Source organism: Palaemon carinicauda, chromosome 30 (assembly GCF_036898095.1).
Source record: "Palaemon carinicauda isolate YSFRI2023 chromosome 30, ASM3689809v2, whole genome shotgun sequence".
Classification (NCBI taxonomy): domain Eukaryota; kingdom Metazoa; phylum Arthropoda; class Malacostraca; order Decapoda; family Palaemonidae; genus Palaemon; species Palaemon carinicauda.
Window position 1 is genome coordinate 45,903,783 of NC_090754.1, and position 20,456 is coordinate 45,924,238.

At 48.2% G+C, this 20,456-nt stretch overlaps 1 protein-coding gene across 2 annotated transcripts in view; it reads right to left on the reverse strand.

Annotated features, from left to right (window-relative positions):
- CIA30 (complex I intermediate-associated protein 30) overlaps positions 1-20,456 on the reverse strand; it is a 51,587-nt gene that overhangs the window by 26,103 nt on the left and 5,028 nt on the right. The window lies entirely within an intron of this gene.

Sequence of the window (20,456 nt, forward strand, 5' to 3'; positions counted from 1 at the left end):
TTTGGGCGGCTGAAGGCCAGGATCTCGATGAGATAAACGGCTAGGCTCAACGGGAACCTTATCGGCAGAATAGTCTTCCATAAGGGAGGCGAGCTTAGTCTGCATGTCCTGCAGTATAACCCATTTAGGGTCCACGGGAATGGGTGCGGTAAACGACGGGGTTAACGTCTGAGACGGCACAACCTTGCCTACACCAAGACTTTCTGAGCCTGTGTAACGTTGCTGTTTAGGCGGCGAGCAGTCATCCGATGACTGCAATGGGTCAGAACTGTCCCAATGACTACATCCAGGACGCTGGACCTGTCCTGAAGGGACCGACTTTCGCTTAAGGGGCCTAGAAACCTTGCTCCACGGTTTCTTATGCGAAAAGCCTTCGGAAGACGAGGAGAAAATGGGCTCTCTCGTCTTATGGTAGGGGCGATCTTGGTGAGATACGCCTGATACCATAGAGGGAACGTCTGTTCGCTGATCAAGGCCTCTCGAACCCATAAGTCGTACGACATTACTTCTCCCCTGGGCTTGGGAGCTTGCAAGAGGTCTCGGACTAGGTGAACGACAGGCACGAACAGACGAACCCTCGGTCGCAACACTGTTCACAACACTTTGCGCACTAATCACTTTCCCACTATTTTCCGCTGTGGCACTCTGACACTTAAGCTCTTTAACGTCAGCTATGAGTTGATTACGATCAGTTGCTAACGCTTCAACTCTTTCCCCCAAGGCATGAATAGCACGTAACATGTCTTGCATAGATGGTTCCTGAGTGCCAGAAGGGGGGTTAGGTACAACCACTACAGGGGAAGGATTAGGTTCAGGGGCATGTGGAGAGGAAAAATCTACTGACCTAGAGGAACTCCTCCTTACCCTATCTCTCTCTAGCCTACGTGCATACTTATCGTATTCGAGCCAATCGAATTCCGAAAGGCCCACGCATTCCTCACACCGATCTCCCAATTGACAGGTTTTACCCCGACAATTGGAACAAACAGTATGTGGGTCGAGAGATGCCTTTGGAAGACGCCTATTACAGTCCCTAGCATTACACTTACGAAATCTAGGTACCTGTGAAGGGTCAGCCATTTTGAATTAGTCAAAGAAAGTCCAAAAAACAATCCAAGTCATCAACAATTAAATCTGTTCAATAAAGAGTTCAAGAGTTTAAGTTGAGGAAAAACACCTGCACTGCGAAAGCTCAAACCAAAATGAAGTACTTCACCAAATATGTTGAGAAAACTCCAGGTTATACAGCGAGTATTGATACGTCTTGTCGTCAAGGTCGACAGAGAAGAATTGAAGGGTTTGTTTACATGCAAGAGTGGTATCTGGCCGATAGTTGGCGCTGGTGGGCACACCCGCAACCTTCATAGCGATCGCTCGCGAGTTTTTGAGTGTGTTTTCTGTCGAGCCGCTGAGCAGCAGCTATTATATATTCACCGGCTAAGTTAAATATTTAAAAAGCTAAGGTTTGTATGGTTAGGAAAAATACAAATTATCTTTGAATTTGTCATTTGTTCCGTAACCGAAATATAAACCACGCTATTTACAGAGGGTGACTTACCCCTTAGGTAGGGTGGAAAGTCCCCAGCCATACTGGCTTTGGCTTTACCCGGGGACTCAGAATCCGAGTAAGTCGCACTCAAGAAAAGGAGTCCCTGCACCTCACAAGTTCCTTGCTCCGCAAGGAACCATGTGGCCTACGTAAGCTTGTGTGTGAAGGAAGAAGTGTGACCTGTCCTAGGCAGTTGACCTGGAGTTCCAGAAGGAACTCTGGGTTAGGACGTTCCCAATACCACCTCGTCAGGGTATGGGGGACGCGACAGTATTGACTCAATACTCGGAACACAAGGAAGCATGGTTTACCTGCAGAGGTTCGAGGTCAGCTATGCAGAGACCAGGATGCTGCTTCCCCGTAGAGGGGATGATGAAGAAAGAAGTAAGGGCCAGACATACTTCTTTCGTTCATGCAGACTAAAACCTGATAACAATGCCCTCAACCTTCTGCTACCTGTCCAAAAAGGAGCCTGAGGTTAGACCAGCTGTTGTGTAGCCACCACAGAGCGATAGAAAACGTATCGAGACTCCTGTGGGTCACGCCCTGCAGGAAGCGGGCTGCGAAGGTCATTAGACGCTTCCAGACTCCAGCTTGTAGCACCTGCGTCACAGAGTAGTATTACTCGAAGGCGAGGGACGTTGCGATGTATCCAACATCGTGCTGTAGGGCGACGTGACGGGGGAGGGTCTGGAGACAGGTCGAGATGAATGTCCTTGAGTCCGGGCTGAAGAGGTATACTGGTGACTCTCCCCCATGTCCTCCTTGTGCTCCCAAATCGGCTGCAACTGAGGACAAACTGCAGCTGTTCCCAGCGCTAACCTCTCGATTCCTTTACTGGCAAGAAAGAGAAGGTCTTGGGACATCAGATACAGAATGGAGACTCAAAATCTTGAATGAATCGGACCGAAGGGCCGGGACCCCCAGATTCTGAGTCTAGCCAACAACTCAGGAGCGAGCCTGAATGTTGCCTTCCCCTCTTCCTTAGAAAGGGGGGAGTCGTAAGAGACCAAGAAGATTGCTTACAAACTGGCCGTGGCCAGAGTGAGCAGGAGACCCAAGGCGGAATACAATCCGAGGCCTGTCGTAAAGGGTCTTGAGAAGATCTCTTAAAGGACTAAAAGTCCGAGCCATGCTCCAAGTTGGAGGTCTTCCTCCGACTAGGGCAGGGACGATCGTAGCTTCGCATGAGCGAGGATAGATCCAGCGGGCAGGAAAAAGTTATTCCTTTAAGCCTGAAGGTCAGGGAAAGGCTGAGCGACAGGCTTCATTGCCGAGAGCGGAAAGGAGTTTCCTCCCGCCGAAAGGCAATAAGACCGTTATTGCTGGAGAAGAGGCCTCAAGGGAAGAGGTATATCTCCCACGGCACCAACCACCTTAGACTCTTCACTTTGCCTGGAAGACCCCTGTGGATGACTATCGCAGATGACGCGACCTCCGTACCGCGACTGTAGCGGGTTGTCTCTTTTTGAGGAGGAGGCGTAGTGTCTCCAGGCATGAAGCCGAAGCGACGCCCCGGTTCGGGAGAGATGTCGCAGTGTGGTTGCTTGAGTAGTCTGCGCTGTGGGAGAAGCTCTCCCGGGAGTTCCGTCAGGGGAAGCAGAGGGTCCAGAAACCGTTCTGCACATAGTCCCAGTGGAGCTCTCCCATTGAAAGGTTGACAGACAACCTGGTCTTGTTGAGACCCATTGTCCACAGACAAAAAGGAGGGAAGACGCAGGCGTCGAAGTTGTCCCACCATCACCGGAATGCATCTTGCCAGAGTCTCGGGGTCTGAGACTGGGGGGAAGAATAGCGGAAGCTTGAGGTTCCAAGCTGTCGCGATCAGGTCCCCCAGACCAGTACTTGCTGGTTACCCAAGGTCAAAGACCCCCAGGTACACTCTCTCTACGAGGCTCTGCTCGGATAGTCTGAGAGAACATTCCCCTGCCTGGAATGAGAGAGCCGATGGTGGTATTGAGAGAATCTCAATCATCCCGGTATCTCTACTGCAAGATGTGAAGGTGTGAAAATGCGTCCCCTGCTGGTTAGAATACGCCAGAATCATGAAGTCGACGCGCACGGGGCGACTCGGCAGGAGCTGTAGGATCTGTAGAGGGGCCAGACTAAGGCCCCTAAGCCTGCCTGAATGATGGAGAGGTATCCTTCAGGTCTTGACCATAGGCCTGGACCGGAACATGCCCCCCCCCTTTCCTTTGACGAGTCCGAGAACAGCATCAAGAATGTGGGGAAAGGACGAGAATATCCACTACCATCAAGAGGCTCCATAGGTCAACACCCATTGCAGGTCTAATAGTTCCGCTGGTCCCATTAGGGAGATGAGAGGCCCTTACGACGAGGCGGACGGTGGGCCTTACGGCGAGGGAGGCCAACAGCAACAGCAACAGAAGAAACCTCCGAAGAGGAGTCTCTATGAGTGTACTCTCTCGCGAACGAAAGAGAAACACTTCGTAGAAGAGACTGGTCAGCCAGTGACCTAAAAGGAGCAATCCTCCGAAGAGGAGCTCCTGCAGTTGCCCAGCCCCTTGAGCGAAACTGCAGGTGTGACCGCTCAGCACCAAGAGCATAGTCGCACGAAAAAAAGGCAAGAGAAGAACCCCCCAAAAGGGGAAAAACTCAAGCCTGGACAGGAAAAACTTCACTCGGAAGGAAAGTTACCCGCGCAAGGAGGCAAGCCTCCTGAGAGTTATAAAATGAACTGGAGAGCTGTCCGTCGTCACGGGAGTACTTCCAGTAGAAGGAGACACGCCCCTGACGAAAATACAAGGGTTGAGGCAGCAACAGCCGAATCCCCAGGACTCAACAAGACAGCTCACACCATTGCCATATTACAGAAACGAACTAGATCGGTAACTGTAAAAAAATAAAACAAATAATATTAGTACACATTTATTCCCCCGGGAAGGCTCCGAAGAGGAATCCCGAGGGAAAGGAAACAAGAATTACACAACAGGTACGGGCCCTCACAACCACTTACACTCACGGAAGGAGAGCTGTAACCAAAACAGAATTATAACAATTATAATTATGTAACTATGTAATTATGTACTGTAATTTAAAAATGAATGAACACTAAAGAAAGAACGAAAACCCCGAAAGGAATCGTTCTAAGCTGAAAAACAAAAATACAACTACAATTAGATTCATAACTAATTGAGACAAACGTACGGCGTAGCAACCCCCCCACACGGAAAGGAAGCTACAAGGGCGTAGTAACACGTAGTAAAAGGGTGAACGACCTCAAGAGAGAGAGAGAGAAAGACATAAATCAACTCGATCGACACCCATAAAATTACGCCGTGGTGGCCTAACTGCCGAGGACTCCACGTAGATATCGTACACTACACACACAACTCAGAAAAGGAAACTTACTTATTTCTATACTCAAATATATATACAAACATGAAAACATGTTTACATATATATTGAGTAAATGAAAAGTAAGCGATTAAGTAAAGACAAAACAAACAATGGCTGCCAAGAGAGGACCAAGACAGAGACGTCTGTCACAGTCCGAGCCAAAAGTGAAAGTGAGCATTCATCTGTGTGTGAGGGGGGGGAGGGGTAGCTAGCTACCACTCCCCTACCCCCCCGCTAACTAGCGCGGGGGTAATACACCCTCGTTAAATTCTAATGGCTCGCCATTTCAGCTGCGCTAAAAGGTAACCCTCTGTAAATAGCTAAGGTTTGTATTTCGGTTACGGAACAACTACTATGTTAGACTCTTCTGTAAAAGTAGAGTCATCAGCCATCCCAAAGGAAGAAATCTCCCTTTTCACTAATTTTAATAATCATCTGAGTTCCTGAGAGCCACCAGTGGTGAGAACTGGATTTCCTAGGAATAGTCTGAATCAGCTGCAGATTGGAGAGGTTTGGGAAGCCAGACATTGTCATTATAGGATGTTTATGTTTGTAAGTGATTTTATTAATTTTGATTAAACAAAATTTACTGCAAAAATAGCCATTGGACCAATGGACACTTACTTAGTATGGTTACGTAGACAACAAGAATCTAGCGGCTAAGTAGTCAAGATACATAAGGGATCATACAGTAAATCTATAGGTTGCAGTGCAAAATTATATAACAGTATGACCAATGTTTTACATAACCACAAGATGTAGCAGTATACCCCAGGTTTCTACACCCGGTAGTCAAAAGGATGCTTTACGAGGATGAATATAATATAAAATGTAACCTCAAAATTCTTCAGATTGAGGCTAGACTTTACCTGCTGCCACAAAAGGGTCAGTATAACAAATGTCTATGAATTTGTTTCTCTCAAGTAAAATCTAATAACAGTAGAGGTGATTTCAATGTAGCTTTAGAGTTACATTTATGTATACAGTGATGCCTCAGGATACGAAAGTAATCCGTTCAGGATGCGGTTTCGTATCCTGAGTCGCGTTTTGCATGTAAATAGCCTAATCCGTTCCAAGCCTTACGAAAAGACACCTTTTCTTTCATAAACACGCTAAACTGTAGTAATAAACATGCAATGCAGCCATTTCTATCATTCAATAATTAACCCAACCGTTAAAAACAGCCTAATCCATTCCAGAAACCACCATGAGATTATTCAATAATGTAGTTATAGCCTAGTTATCCCCTCTAAGCCTTAAGAAAACAGTCCGTTTTCTTTACTACTGTATAAAAGTTACGGTACTGTATGTAAAGCCTTTGGATCAGTGAAGGTGTATTGTTACCTGTACACCTAAATTAAGGGTTGATACCCTGAAAAAAAAGGAACTGTACTCTCGGCGACGAGTTGGGATCTCGTAAGCTTTTCGTATCCTGAAAATTTTTTCGTATACTGGGGCATAAAAATCTTTGTATCGCTTTTCGTATCCTGAATTTTTCGTAAGCAGAAACTTTCGTATCCAGAGGTATCACTGTACATTATGTACTAACATGAAAGTTTACTGGCAAGGCTATGACCCTGACTTCATGACCTCTTATTATTAGTGGATGGTTGAGATTTGCAATATGAGGAAGATGAAAATATAATAAAGGATCAAAGTTATTTGTATTTTTCTTAACCATGCAAACTTAAGTCTTTTAATATTTTAAATTTTCTAAAGCAATTTGTATTTTTCCTAACTATACAAACCTAAATCCTCTAATGTGAGTATTATGGCATAGCTAGTGTTGGTAGTTACTGCTGGCAGGCAAGGAAGCAGGTCGCCCACCTGATAGGAGACTGAGCTCCACTTTGGCTTTCATCCTAAAACTTGCGGAGTGGTTAAGGCCGAAAGTGTAACATAACAGACTCCTTCATAGTTAATTTATCCTTAGGTGGGAGGAAGTCCCTATTACTAACTGGCTGGTTTGCTTATCTTGGAAATGTCAAAGCATTTTGGTTCTGTATAAGATCAAAAGTTCCGACTCCTGTCAACCTCCTACATGAAGATGAGGCAGGTGTTAGGCTAGATTATTACCAGAGACTGGTGGGTGGTCATAAAACATACAATAATCAATAGACATATCATGGTTCACTTATCCCGCCCAAAGTGCAACATGGATTTATAAATATATCATATGTAAATCTATATTTCAGACTCCTCTTTATATTAAACGTTTCTGTGGGCAGATAAGTTCTATATTTTTTTGGATTATAATCATTCTTTTTAAAAATACATAGCTATATATGGGACTAAAAATTAATAAAGTAAATTATAGAAGTAAATAAAAATACAAAAATTCGGTCAGTAATGAGAACGTTTATCAGGAAGAAAAAAATGAGTAGTGTGACGTAAGAGACAGAGAATCGTGCATCTGTATGAAAAACAAACGTGGGGAGAGTAGCCTAGCATGCCAAGATGATCTAGTATAAGGCACATTATTGGCTGGTAGAGGAGACATGGCCAATCAGAGTCTCCTGATCTGTATCCTAATTGCTGATTGGCTTTCAGACCACAGAATCACTTTCCAACAAATTGCAGCATTCAGTATCCCACACTATCCAGCTTGATTTTACACATATGTGACATAACTCTGTATGTTATCTGTTGTCAAATTATTTTTTATATTTTTGACTAAAAGTAAAATGTTTTCATGCCCTATGATACCAACTAAACATTCTGCACCTTTTAAGGCTTTTGGCAGTGAACCTAAGCATAGGAGGAAGATCCTTACTATATCGGAGAAGATGAAACTCATTGACATGGTTAAGGAAGGGAGAAGCTATGCGGATGTAGGCATCAACAAATACCATTCCTTACATCAAGAAGGAGGTAAAGAATATAAGGATGACAGCAAATGTCACTTTTAACATGACAGTAAAAAGTGTTGTAATTTTCTTCAATAAGACTATTGTAAGGATTGAGTCAGCATTCCCCTTTGGATAAGGGATTGAAGGAAGAACATTGCCCTAGATACCAACTCTATAAGTGAGAAGGCCAGGCAGCTCTATGGCAAGTTTATGGATGGTGGTGACGATGACCCAGAACCAGAACCATCTATGGCATTTCCCACCAAACCAAACAAATTTAATATTAGCAAGGGTTGGTTTAAAAAATTTCAATGGGGGTTCAACCTTAAAAGAGCTTCCCTGAATGGAGAAACTGCCTCTGCTGACAAACTGGTCACTGATGAACATGTAAAGGAGACGTTTTGGATCATTGTTGAAAAAGAGGGATATTGACATGAACAAGTTTTCAATATAGAAGGAGACTGGTGATCTTTCATTTCGAAGGAAGCCAGAGCCCCTAGATTCAAGGCCTACAAATATCGCCTCAAAATTATGATGAGTACTTTATGATAAAGCCAGCGCTTATCTATAAGTTTAAGAACATGTGGACCCTCAAAAATAAAAATAAGACCCTACTGTCAGTACACTGAATGTACAACTAAAAGGCACAGATATCAAAAGCACTGACATTGGTTTCACCAGTGCTCCATCTTTGAAATCAAGCTTTATCTTGCAGAAATAGGCCTTGGCTTTAAAGTACCCCTCGTAATGGACAATGCTGGAGGCCATGCGATTGACCTGTATTATGAGGGCATACATGTAGAATTCTAATAACCAAACACATCACTGCTAATTCAGACCATAGATCAAGGCATTATTCATGATTTCAAGGCACTTCTGATGATAATTTCTCACTGAAAGAGTACTGGCCTGGATACATAATTACAATGTGCCTCCAAAATATTCAGGAGGCCATAAAGCAGTTGAAGAAAGAAATACTTAATGCTTTCTGGAAGGAATTGTGGCCAGAAGTGATCAACAACTACAGTATGAAGGATACTCTCCCGGCAAAATCCATCACTTGGCAGTAGATACACAACCGAGGCTAGCGAAATTGCCCGGAGGAGATGGCTTCACAGATATGACCACTGACTATTTAAATAACCTGATTAAAGCCAACTCAGATCCATTAAAGGATGAGGATCTGATAGAGATGACAAAGTCCGCAAGTGAGCACAGAGAAGAAGAGCATGAAGATCCGGAGAAAGAAGAGGAAGTCGGCATAACACTAGAATATCTCTCAACTCTAGAAAAAAAAGAGCGAGAAAAGTTCAAACAATGGCTGATGATAGGGCCCTGCAGATGATTCATGCACTGCAGTTCAGAAATGCAATTGATGGAGCCATGGAAGTTTATAGGGACATGTTTTTGCATAAGAAAAGGCAGCGTCAGCAATTGCTGATCACTATGTTCCTCACTCGCAAAAAAAAAAAAAAAAAAAAAAAAAAAAAAAATCCTCATCATTGTCATCATGCTCATAATTCAGTAATACATACGGTAGCTAATCATCATCATCATTAATCAAGTTAGTATCCTCACTGGTAAGTATTTTAAATTTTTCTTTTACGTACAGTATATGTACTGGTAGGCGAGAATGATCATGAATGAGAGGTAAATCAGTTGTTGTTTGCGGATGATACTGTACTGGTAGCAGACACAGAAGAGAAGCTTGACCGACTAGTGACAGAATTTGGAAGGGTGTGTGAGAGAAGGAAGTTGAGAGTTAATGTGGGTAAGAGTAAGGTTATGAGATGTACGAGAAGGGAAGGTGGTGCAAGGTTGAATGTCATGTTGAATGGAGAGTTACTTGAGGAGGTGGATCAGTTTGAGTACTTGGGGTCTGTTGTTGCAGCAAATGGTGGAGTGGAAGCAGATGTACGTCAGAGAGTCAATGAAGGTTGCAAAGTGTTGGGGGCAGTTAAAGGAGTAGTAAAAAATAGAGGGTTGGGCATGAATGTAAAGAGAGTTCTATATGAGAAAGTGATTGTACCAACTGTGATGTATGGATCGGAGTTGTGGGGAATGAAAGTGATGGAGAGACAGAAATTGAATGTGTTTGAGATGAAGTGTCTGAGGAGTATGGCTGGTGTATCTCGAGTAGATAGGGTTAGGAACGAAGTGGTGAGGGTGAGAACGGGTGTAAGAAATGAGTTAGCGGCTAGAGTGGATATGAATGTGTTGAGGTGGTTTGGCCATGTTGAGAGAATGGAAAATGGCTGTCTGCTAAAGAAGGTGATGAATGCAAGAGTTGATGGGAGAAGTACAAGAGGAAGGCCAAGGTTTGGGTGGATGGATGGTGTGAAGAAAGCTCTGGGTGATAGGAGGATAGATGTGAGAGAGGCAAGAGAGCGTGCTAGAAATAGGAATGAATGGCGAGCGATTGTGACGCAGTTCTGGTAGGCCCTGCTGCTTCCTCCGGTGCCTTAGATGACCGCGGAGGTAGCAGCAGTAGGGGACTCAGCAGTATGAAGCTTCATCTGTGGTGGAAATGTGGGAGGTTGGGCTGTGGCACCCTAGCAGTACCAGCTGAACTCGGCTGAGTCTCTGGTTAGGCTGGAGGAACATAGAGAGTAGAGGTCCCCTTTTTTGTTTTGTTTCTTGTTGATGTCGGCTACCCCCCAAAATTGGGGTAAGTGCCTTTGGTATATGGATGGATGGATATGTACGGAGGTATCTGCAGTAAAAGTAAGTTTTAGCTTAAAAATTGTTTAAGTGTATAACAGGTACTGTATATAAGAGTGTTGGGAGGACTTAAAAAATCTTGAATTTATATGTAATAAAAAATATGAAAAATTATAAAAATATTGGAAAAAATATACTGTACTGTAGATTTCTGAATCTACTTGTGGTTTTCAGATATCGCGGGGCCCCCTGGAATATATTATCTGCGATAGCAGGAGGATTACTGTAAATCCCTAAGGATATGCTGTCAGAATGTATGGTAATTTATAAGAAATGGTACTTTTGGCCATCTATAGCACGATAATAAGACCAGTGTTAACATATGAATCAGAAAGTGAGCTCTTGAGATGAAAAGAGGAAGCAAAGCTTGAGAGAACAAAGATGAAACTGCAGAGGTGGATTATGGGAATATCTCTGCTTGAAAGACTGGAAAATGATGAAATAAGAAGAAGGGCAGGTGTAGTACAGATTACAGAGGTGATAAATGTCACGACTGAGATGGTTTGGGCATATGTTGAGGATGGATGGTGGGGAGGGAGTGAGGAGGGCTTGGGAGGAGCATGTTACGGGAAGAAGATCAAGAGGGAAGCAGAGAATTAGATAGCGAGATAAGGTGGAGGATGATATGGAGAGAAGAGGTTTGGTGGGAGAGGATGCCTTTGATAGAAGATACTGGAGAGGGAGCACCAGGCAACCGACCCCTTAATGTAGGAATAACAGTGGGGGATGGAAGAGATACTTCTAAAGTCCAAACAATACTTATTTCTTAAGGAAAGATGCTTGATCATAAGGCTTACCTGCATCAAGAATCCAATACAGCAAATAACGTAGTGACTGTCGCTTCCAAGGAAGGGGAACAAAGAAGAGGTAGAAAGGCCAGTCAATTTTACCTCTCACTCTAGACATACATTACGACCACTACCTTAGACATGACATCTATTGTTCCGTGAGGGACCTAGGTTTGCTACACGATCTGCAGGGAAAGTACCACAAGGCCATGAATACCCAAAGTACCACAAGGCCATGAATACCAATATCCAGAGATCTGTGGGTAAACACCCGCAGGTAATGGGGAGAGAAGATTGTTGTTACCCTATTCTTGTCTTCAAGAACTACAAGGGTGACAGGTTCTTACTGAGTGCTGTGATAAATCCGATATGTCTGACTACATGTACTCAATTCGGAGAGGGTCTTTTTGTCTCCTTGTCTTCAGGAAAAGCAAGTCTAACTATCCCAACAAGCCATAAAGAAATTGTACCTTAAGATCTTTTCTTATTTCTTCCATTGTTTTAGGAAGAGTCGTAATGTTCTTCCAAGATGGAAGTAGTAGAAGTTAATCTCCAGGCTTGATTCCTATTGCGTAGAGGTCGCATGAAAGAAGGGAGAATGTAACGGGATCCCTTCACCTAGCGGAACCTGTGATTCCCACCACTTACTGCTTTGTTAAGGATATGTACTGGTATAGGTGAAAGAAAATAGAAACCTTTTTAAAATGACAAATTCGAAGATAATTTGTATTTTTCCTAACCATACAAACCTTAGCTATTTACAAAGGGTTATTACTTTTAGCGTAGCTGAAATGGCGAGCCATTAGAATTTAACGAGGGTGTATTACCCCCGCGCTAGTTAGCGGGGGGGTAGGGGAGTGGTAGCTAGCTACCCCTCCTCCCCCTCACACACAGGTGAATACTCACTTTCACTTAGAGGTAGGACTTGTCTTGGGGGACAGGGCTGGCGGGCAAATATGTGTAAATAGCTAAGGTTTGTATGGTTAGGAAAAATACAAATTATCTTCGAATTTGTCATTTGTTCCGTAACCGAAATACAAACCACGCTATTTACAAAGGGTGACTTATCCCTTAGGAAGGGTGGAAAGTCCCCAGCCATACTGGCTTTGGCTTTACCCGGGGACTCAGAATCCGAGTGAGTCGCACTCGAGAAAAGGAGTCCCTGCACCTCACAAGTTCCTTGCACCGCAAGGAACCATGTGGCCTACGTAAGCTTGTGTGTGAAGGAAGAAGTGTGACCCGTCTTAGGCAGTTGACCTGGAGTTCCAGAAGGAACTCTGGGTTAAGACGTTCCCAATACCACCTCGTCAGGGTATGGGGGACGCGACAGTATTGATTCAATACTCGGAACACAAGGAAGCATGGTTTACCTGCAGAGGTTCGAGGTCAGCTATGCAGAGACCAGGATGCTGCTTCCCCGTAGAGGGGATGATGAAGGAAGAAGTAAGGGCCAGACATACTTCTTTCGTTCATGCAGACTAAAACCTGATAACAATGCCCTCAACCTTCTGCTACCTGTCCAAAAAGGAGCCTGAGGTTAGACCAGCTGTTGTGTAGCCACCACAGAGCGATAGAAAACGTATCGAGACTCCTGTGGGTCACGCCCTGCAGGAAGCGGGCTGCGAAGGTCATCAGACGCTTCCAGACTCCAGCTTGTAGCACCTGCGTCACAGAGTAGTATTACTCGAAGGCGAGGGACGTTGCGATGTATCCAACATCGTGCTGTAGGGCGACGTGACGGGGGAGGGTCTGAAGACAGGTCGAGATGAATGTCCTTGAGTCCGGGCTGAAGAGGTATACTGGTGACTCTCCCCCCATGTCCTCCTTGTGTTCCCAAATCGGCTGCAACTGAGGCCAAACTGCAGCTGTTCCCAGCGCTAACCTCTCGATTCCTGTACTGGCAAGAAAGAGAAGGTCTTGGGACATCAGACACAGAATGGAGACTCAAAATCTTGAATGAATCGGACCGAAGGGTCGGGACCCTCAGATTCTGAGTCTAGCCAACAACTCAGGAGCGAGCCTGAATGTTGCCTTCCCCTCTTCCTTAGAAAGGGGGGGAGTAGTAAGAGACCAAGAAGATTGCTTACACACTGGCCGTGGCCAGAGTGAGCAGAAGACCCAGGGCGGAATACAATCCGAGGCCTGTCGTAAAAGGGTCTTGAGAAGATCTCTTAAAGGACTAAAAGTCCGAGCCATGCTCCAAGTTGGAGGTCTTCCTCCGACTAGGGCAGGGACGATCGTAGCTTCGCATGAGCGAGGATAGATCCAGCGGGCAGGAAAAAGTTATTCCTTTAAGCCTGAAGGTCAGGGAAAGGCTGAGCGACAGGCTTCATTGCCAAGAGCGGAAAGGAGTTTCCTCCCGCCGAAAGGCAATAAGACCGTTATTGCTGGAGAAGAGGCCTCACGGGAAGAGGTATATCTCCCACGGCACCAACCACCTTAGACTCTTCACTTTGCCTGGGAGACCCCTGTGGATGACTATCGCAGATGACGCGACCTCCGTACCGCGACTGTAGCGGGTTGTCTCTTCTAGAGGAGGAAGCGTAGTGTCTCCAGGCATGAAGCCGAAGCGACGCCCCGGTTCGGGAGAGATGTCGCAGTGTGGTTGCTTGAGTAGTCTGCGCCGTGGGAGAAGCTCTCCCGGGAGTTCCGTCAGGGGAAGCAGAGGGTCCAGAAACCGTTCTGCACATAGTCCCAGTGGAGCTCTCCCATTGAAAGGTTGACAGACAACCTGGTTTTGTTGAGACCCATTGTCCGCAGACAAAAAGGAGGGAAGACGCAGGCGTCGAAGTTGTCCCACCATCACCGGAATGCATCTTGCCAGAGTCTCGGGGTCTGAGACTGGGGGGAAAACTAGCGGAAGCTTGAGGTTCCAGGCTGTCGCGATCAGGTCCCCCAGACCAGCACTTGCTGGTTACCCAAGGTCAAAGACCCCTAGGTACACTCTCTCTATGAGGCTCTGCTCGGATAGTCTGAGAGAAACATTCCCCTGCCTGGAATGAGAGAGCCGATGGTGGAATTGAGAGAATCTCAATCATCCCGATATCTCTACTGCAAGATGTGAAGGTGTGAAAATGCGTCCCCTGCTGGTTAGCATGAAGTCGACACGCAACGGGGCGACTTGGCAGGAGCGGTAGGATCTGAAGAGGGGCCAGACTAAGGCCCTTAAGCCTGCCTGAATGATGGAGAGGTATCCTTCAGGTCTTGACCATAGGCCTGGACCGGAACATGCCCCCCCCCCCTTTCCTTTGACGAGTCCGAGAACCGCATCAAGAATGTGGGGAAAGGACGAGAATATCCACTACCATCAAGAGGCTCCATAGGTCAACACCCATTGCAGGTTTAATAGTTCCGCTGGTCCCATAGGGCCAGGGAGTCCGGTTAAACATTGCCTGAAGCCACCGGAACTTGGATCGCCCCACATGGAACTTATCCTGAGGCGACCGTTCGGACTATAAACGGGTCAATGAGGAAAGAAGAACTAGGAAACGTTCCAAGGTAGGGCTGAAAACTCTGCTTGACTGAGAACAGGTACTGCGACTCTCCTCAGTCTTGCCACGGTGAACCGAAAGGAAGGCTCGGAGGATGTGGTAACAGAATCTGGCGTCCCCAGGTGGCCACCCATCCAAGTACCGACGTTGCTTAACCTCGCTGGACGGACGAGAAGCGGGGTTTCCAACGTGGTAAGGCGGTTGACTCAATATCATGGCCAGATACTCCAGATGTTGAGGCAGAGGAAGAGAAGGCTCCAAGCAAAATACCATGAGCCCACACTCATGGTCAGCATTCGGAAGCTTTTCCCGGCGCTGAAGAAGGTCGAAACCCGAGCCTACCGGAGTTGACCAGCCCTCCAAACAGCAGAGGAGGCGGAAGTCTGCACCTGAGCGGCCAAGAGGAAGGCAGGGAGAGTTCTCTGGGGAAACAAACCTGCTATGCCACGGCGGGATAGCCACACTGCATCATAAGCAGGAATACTTGCAGTTTAGGCTGAATTCGACGAGCACCCTGGAAGATGGATGGAATGGAAACTGAAAGTACCCGTCCTTCCGATCCAGGGTTAAAGGAGTCCTGTCGCCTCGTTACCAGTCTGATCGATTCTGCTGGTCTACGCTGGCCGAAGTTTGTTCGACAAACTTGATCAGGGCTGAGAGGTCGACTATGGACATCCCCTCTCAGATCCTTCCTTACAAGAAAGGATCGACTGAGGGGGCCGGGGGTGAAGCCGTCGATGATCCTAAGGAAGACCTTCGCCTAAGGTATGGATCATTCTGCCCAACCGGGCAACTCTGCTGATGCTATGGCATAGAGGTTCAGAGACACTGAATTCGCTGACAGAGACGGCAGGCGCGATATCCTTGGCTACTCACAGAGATTGTGCGGGAATGGGCATCGGGAAGCTGTCATTCGGATGAGTAACCTTAAGCATCCTCCCAGCGAAAAAACCTGCAATCCTAGAGTTCGTGAACTCCTTTTAGGACTATGCCCCCCCGGGGGAGTCTCCCGTGCCATCTGTTCCTGACAGGAGGAAACTACAATTGGACACCTTGTCCCAGTTGTCGTAGCCGATAACTTAGGCCGACGTGGTTGAAAGAAAAGGGAGCTGGAGCCCTGCAGAGTCTGGAAGAAAGCGCTTTGGAGGAGTGAAACCGGAAGTCGATTTACTCCGCACAGCAGATGTTTAAGTCTCTGTCCTTGGGCAAAGACAAAACTCTTCTCAAGGATGGAAGGGTGTCTGAGGTCGTTGACCTCCACAGATGAGACACCCGAAGGAAGCCTTCAGTCAGTGCGTCCAGATGGTACAACATCGAGCTTGTCCGCAAGTAGATACTTAACGACGAAAGGCCAAGGTGCCTGAGCTCGAGAGGAGGAAAGTACCCTTGATCTTCCTGTAGCTTCCTTGAACCAAACCTCGGGCCGTAACCGAGGAGGGAAAGAACCTGGTAAGCTCCCAGAGGAAGAGGTAAGCAGTCACCCCTTGTCCGATGGAGAAATCTTCAACGGAAAGCCCCCCCCGCCAAAAATCCTTCCAGGGCGGGAGAAGGAGAGAGTACTCGTGCAGGAGAGGGGACCCTCGAGACCGACCTCTTGGGAACCAACTTCGCCCTGGGGGAAGTCACCACGAAGTCCACTCCTCTCTTTCTCTTTAGCGTAGGAGAGACAGCCGTTGGTTTGTTACCCTGGCCGGTGAGTGCTGGTTTCATAAACCTCATTAACGCCCGTGCCAGCGGATCAAACCATGTCTGCTGCTCCAAGGACACAGAGTCCGAAATCCTCGCTAAGGTGAAAGGGATCGGGCGATCCTTTGGAGAGGACACGACGGTTCCTGCCTGAAAAGAAGGTGGGAAGAATGCTGTACTGACCTGTCTTCGTCCTGCACTACCAACCTGTGCTTGGATGGAGGTGATCCCGAGTGCCGCCTAGGAGCACGCGTCCCTGCTGCTACCACCGGCTGTGGAATTCGCCGCGAACTATGGTCGCGCGAGGGCGAACGGTCGCGCAAAGGCGAATGGTCGCGCGGGCGCACAGGCGAGTGGTCGCGCGGGCGCGCAGGCGAGCGGTCACGAGGGCGCGCAGGCGAGCGATCGCGCGGGCGCGCAGGCGAGCGATCGCGCGGGCGCGCAGGCGAGCGATCGCGCGGGCGCGCAGGCGAGCGATCGCGCGGGCGCGCAGGCGAGCGATCGCGCGGGCGCGCAGGCGAATGGGCGTGACGGCGAGGGATCGTGCTGCCGCGTAGGTGAAGAAGATCGCTGGCGGTAAGCGATGGCGAGCAGCATGTGTAGGTGAATGATCGCGTGATAGGGTGCGATGGTGATCAGCATCCGCAAGAGGGCGAGCGTTCAGGGTTGTGCGATGAGGAGCAGCATGCGTAAGCGGGCAATCGTGCAGGGTTGTGCGATGGCGAGCAGCATGCGCAGGTGAATGATCGCGTGAAAGGGTGCGATGGTGATCAGCATCCGCAAGAGGGCGATCGTTCAGGGTTGTGCGATGAGGAGCAGCATGCGTAAGCGGGCAATCGTGCAGGGTTGTGCGATGGCGAGCAGCATGCGCAGGTGAATGATCGCGTGAAAGGGTGCGATGGTGATCAGCATCCGCAAGAGGGCGATCGTTCAGGGTTGTGCGATGAGGAGCAGCATGCGTAAGCGGGCAATCGTTCAGGGTTGTGCGATGGCGAGCAGCATGCGCAGGTGAATGATCGCGTGAAAGGGTGCGATGGTGATCAGCATCCGCAAGAGGGCGATCGTTCAGGGTTGTGCGATGAGGAGCAGCATGCGTAAGCGGGCAATCGTTCAGGGTTGTGCGATGGCGAGCAGCATGCGTAAGCGGGCAATCGTTCAGGGTTGTGCGATGGCGAGCAGCATGCGCAGGTGAATGATCGCGTGAAAGGGTGCGATGGTGATCAGCATCCGCAAGAGGGCGATCGTTCAGGGTTGTGCGATGAGGAGCAGCATGCGTAAGCGGGCAATCGTTCAGGGTTGTGCGATGGCGAGCAGCATGCGTAAGCGGGCAATCGTTCAGGGTTGTGCGATGGCGAGCAGCATGCGCAGGTGAATGATCGCGTGAAAGGGTGCGATGGTGATCAGCATCCGCAAGAGGGCGATCGTTCAGGGTTGTGCGATGAGGAGCAGCATGCGTAAGCGGGCAATCGTTCAGGGTTGTGCGATGGCGAGCAGCATGCGCAGGTGAATGATCGCGTGAAAGGGTGCGATGGTGATCAGCATCCGCAAGAGGGCGATCGTTCAGGGTTGTGCGATGAGGAGCAGCATGCGTAAGCGGGCAATCGTTCAGGGTTGTGCGATGGCGAGCAGCATGCGTAAGCGGGCAATCGTTCAGGGTTGTGCGATGGCGGGCGATCAGCATCCGCAGTTGAGGGTCGCGCGATGGCGATCAGCATCCGCAGTTGAGGGTCGCGCGATGGCGATCAGCATCCGCAGTTGAGGGTCGCGCGATGGCGATCAGCATCCGCAGTTGAGGGTCGCGCGATGGCGATCAGCATCTGCAGTTGAGGGTCGCGCGATGGCGATCAGCATCCGCAGTTGAGGGTCGCGCGATGGCGATCAGCATCTGCAGTTGAGGGTCGCGCGATGGCGATCAGCATCCGCAGTTGAGGGTCACGCGATGGCGATCAGCATCTGCAGTTGAGGGTCGCGCGATGGCGATCAGCATCTGCAGTTGAGGGTCGCGCGATGGCGATCAGCATCCGCAGTTGAGCTAGTAGCTGGCGAACCATGTTCCTTCAGAAGTGTTGGAGAACGTTGGCGTGCCAGCTGTAACACACGTGGGCGATCCGGAGATCGCTGGCGAGCTGACGATCGCTGACGAGCTGACGATCGCTGGCGAGCTAATGATCGCTGACGAGCTGATGATCGCTGACGAGCTGATGATCGTTGACGAGCTGATGATCGCTGACGAGCAGAAGGCTACGCGTGGAAGCCTTCGCAAAGAAGAGTCCTTGACCCCGACCTGAACCGAAGTTCTAGATCGCGAGGGCGAACGTGGGCGCACAGGGCACGTAACAGGAACCGCAGGGAAGATCATCTTGAAAGCGCTGACGAACAGGAGAGCGCTGACGAACAGAAGGGCGCGCAGGGAAACCCTGACACGCAAGGGAAGAACCCCCGTGGGGGCAACCCTTTGCCCCGAAGGGATCGTTGTCCGCCGGGAGACTGATGTCCGTCGGAAGACCGCTGTCCGTCGGGAAGACCGTTGTCCGTCGGGAAGACCGTTGTCCGTCGGGAAGGCCGTTGCCCGTCGGAAGACGAGATTAGACTGCTGTCCATTTGCACCAAGACGGAAGATCGAGAAAAAGAAGTTGTAGGCTGCAAACGGAGAATCAAAAAGGCGCCTCAAGCACCCTTATAGGGAGATGAGAGGCCCTTACGACGAGGCGGACGGAGGGCCTTACGGCGAGGGAGGCCAACAGCAACAGCAACAGAAGAAACCTCCGAAGAGGAGTCTCTATGAGTGTACTCTCTCGCGAACGAAAGAGAAACACTTCGTGGAAGAGACTGGTCAGCCAGTGACCTAAAAGGGGCAATCCTCCGAAGAGGAGCTCCTGCAGTTGCCCAGCCCCTTGAGCGAAACTGCAGGTGCGACCGCTCAGCACCAAGAGCATAGTCGCACGAAAAAAAGGCAAGAGAAGAACCCCCCAAAAGAGGAAAAGCTCAAGCCTGGACAGGAAAAAACTTCCCTCGGAAGGAAAGTTATCCGCCCAAGGAGGCAAGCCTCCTGACTGTTCTAAAATGAACTGGAGAGCTGTCCGTCGACACGGGAGTACTACCAGTAGAAGGAGACACGCCCCTGACGACAATACAAGGGGGGGAGGCAGCAACAGCCGAATCCCCAGGACTCAACCAGACAGCTCGCACCGTTGTTATATTACAGAAACGAACTAGATCGGTAACTGTAAAAAAAAAATAAAACAAATAATATTAGTACACATTCATTCCCCCGGGAAGGCTCCGAAGAGGAATCCCGAGGAAAAGGAACAAGAATTACACAACAGGCACGTGCCCTCACAACCACTTACACTCGCGGAAGGAGAGCTGTAACCAAAACAGAATTATAACAATTATAATTATGTAACTATGTAATTATGTAATTTAAAAATGAATGAACACTAAAGAAAAAAACGAAAACCCCGAAAGGAATCGTTCTACAAGCTGAAAAATCAACAACTACAATTAGATTCATAAACTAATTGAGACAAAATGTACGGCGTAGCAACCCCACCCACACGGGAAGGAAGCTACAAGGGCGTAGTAAAACATAGTAAAAGGGTGAACGACCTCAAGAGAGAGAGAGAGAGAAAGACCGAAGTCAAACTCGATCGCAACCCATAAAATTAGGCCGTGGTGGCCTAACTGCCGAGGCCTCCACGTAGATATCGTACACTACACACACACATCTGAAAAGGAAACTTACTTATTCTATACTCAAATATATATACAAACATGAAAACATGTTTACATATATATTGAGTAAAAGAAAAGTAAGCGATTAAGTAAAGACAAAACAGACAATGGCTGCCAAGCGAGGACCAAGACAGAGACGTCTGTCACAGTCCGAGCCAAAAGTGAAAGTGAGTATTCACCTGTGTGTGAGGGGGAGGAGGGGTAGCTAGCTACCACTCCCCTACCCCCCCGCTAACTAGCGCGGGGGTAATACACCCTCGTTAAATTCTAATGGCTC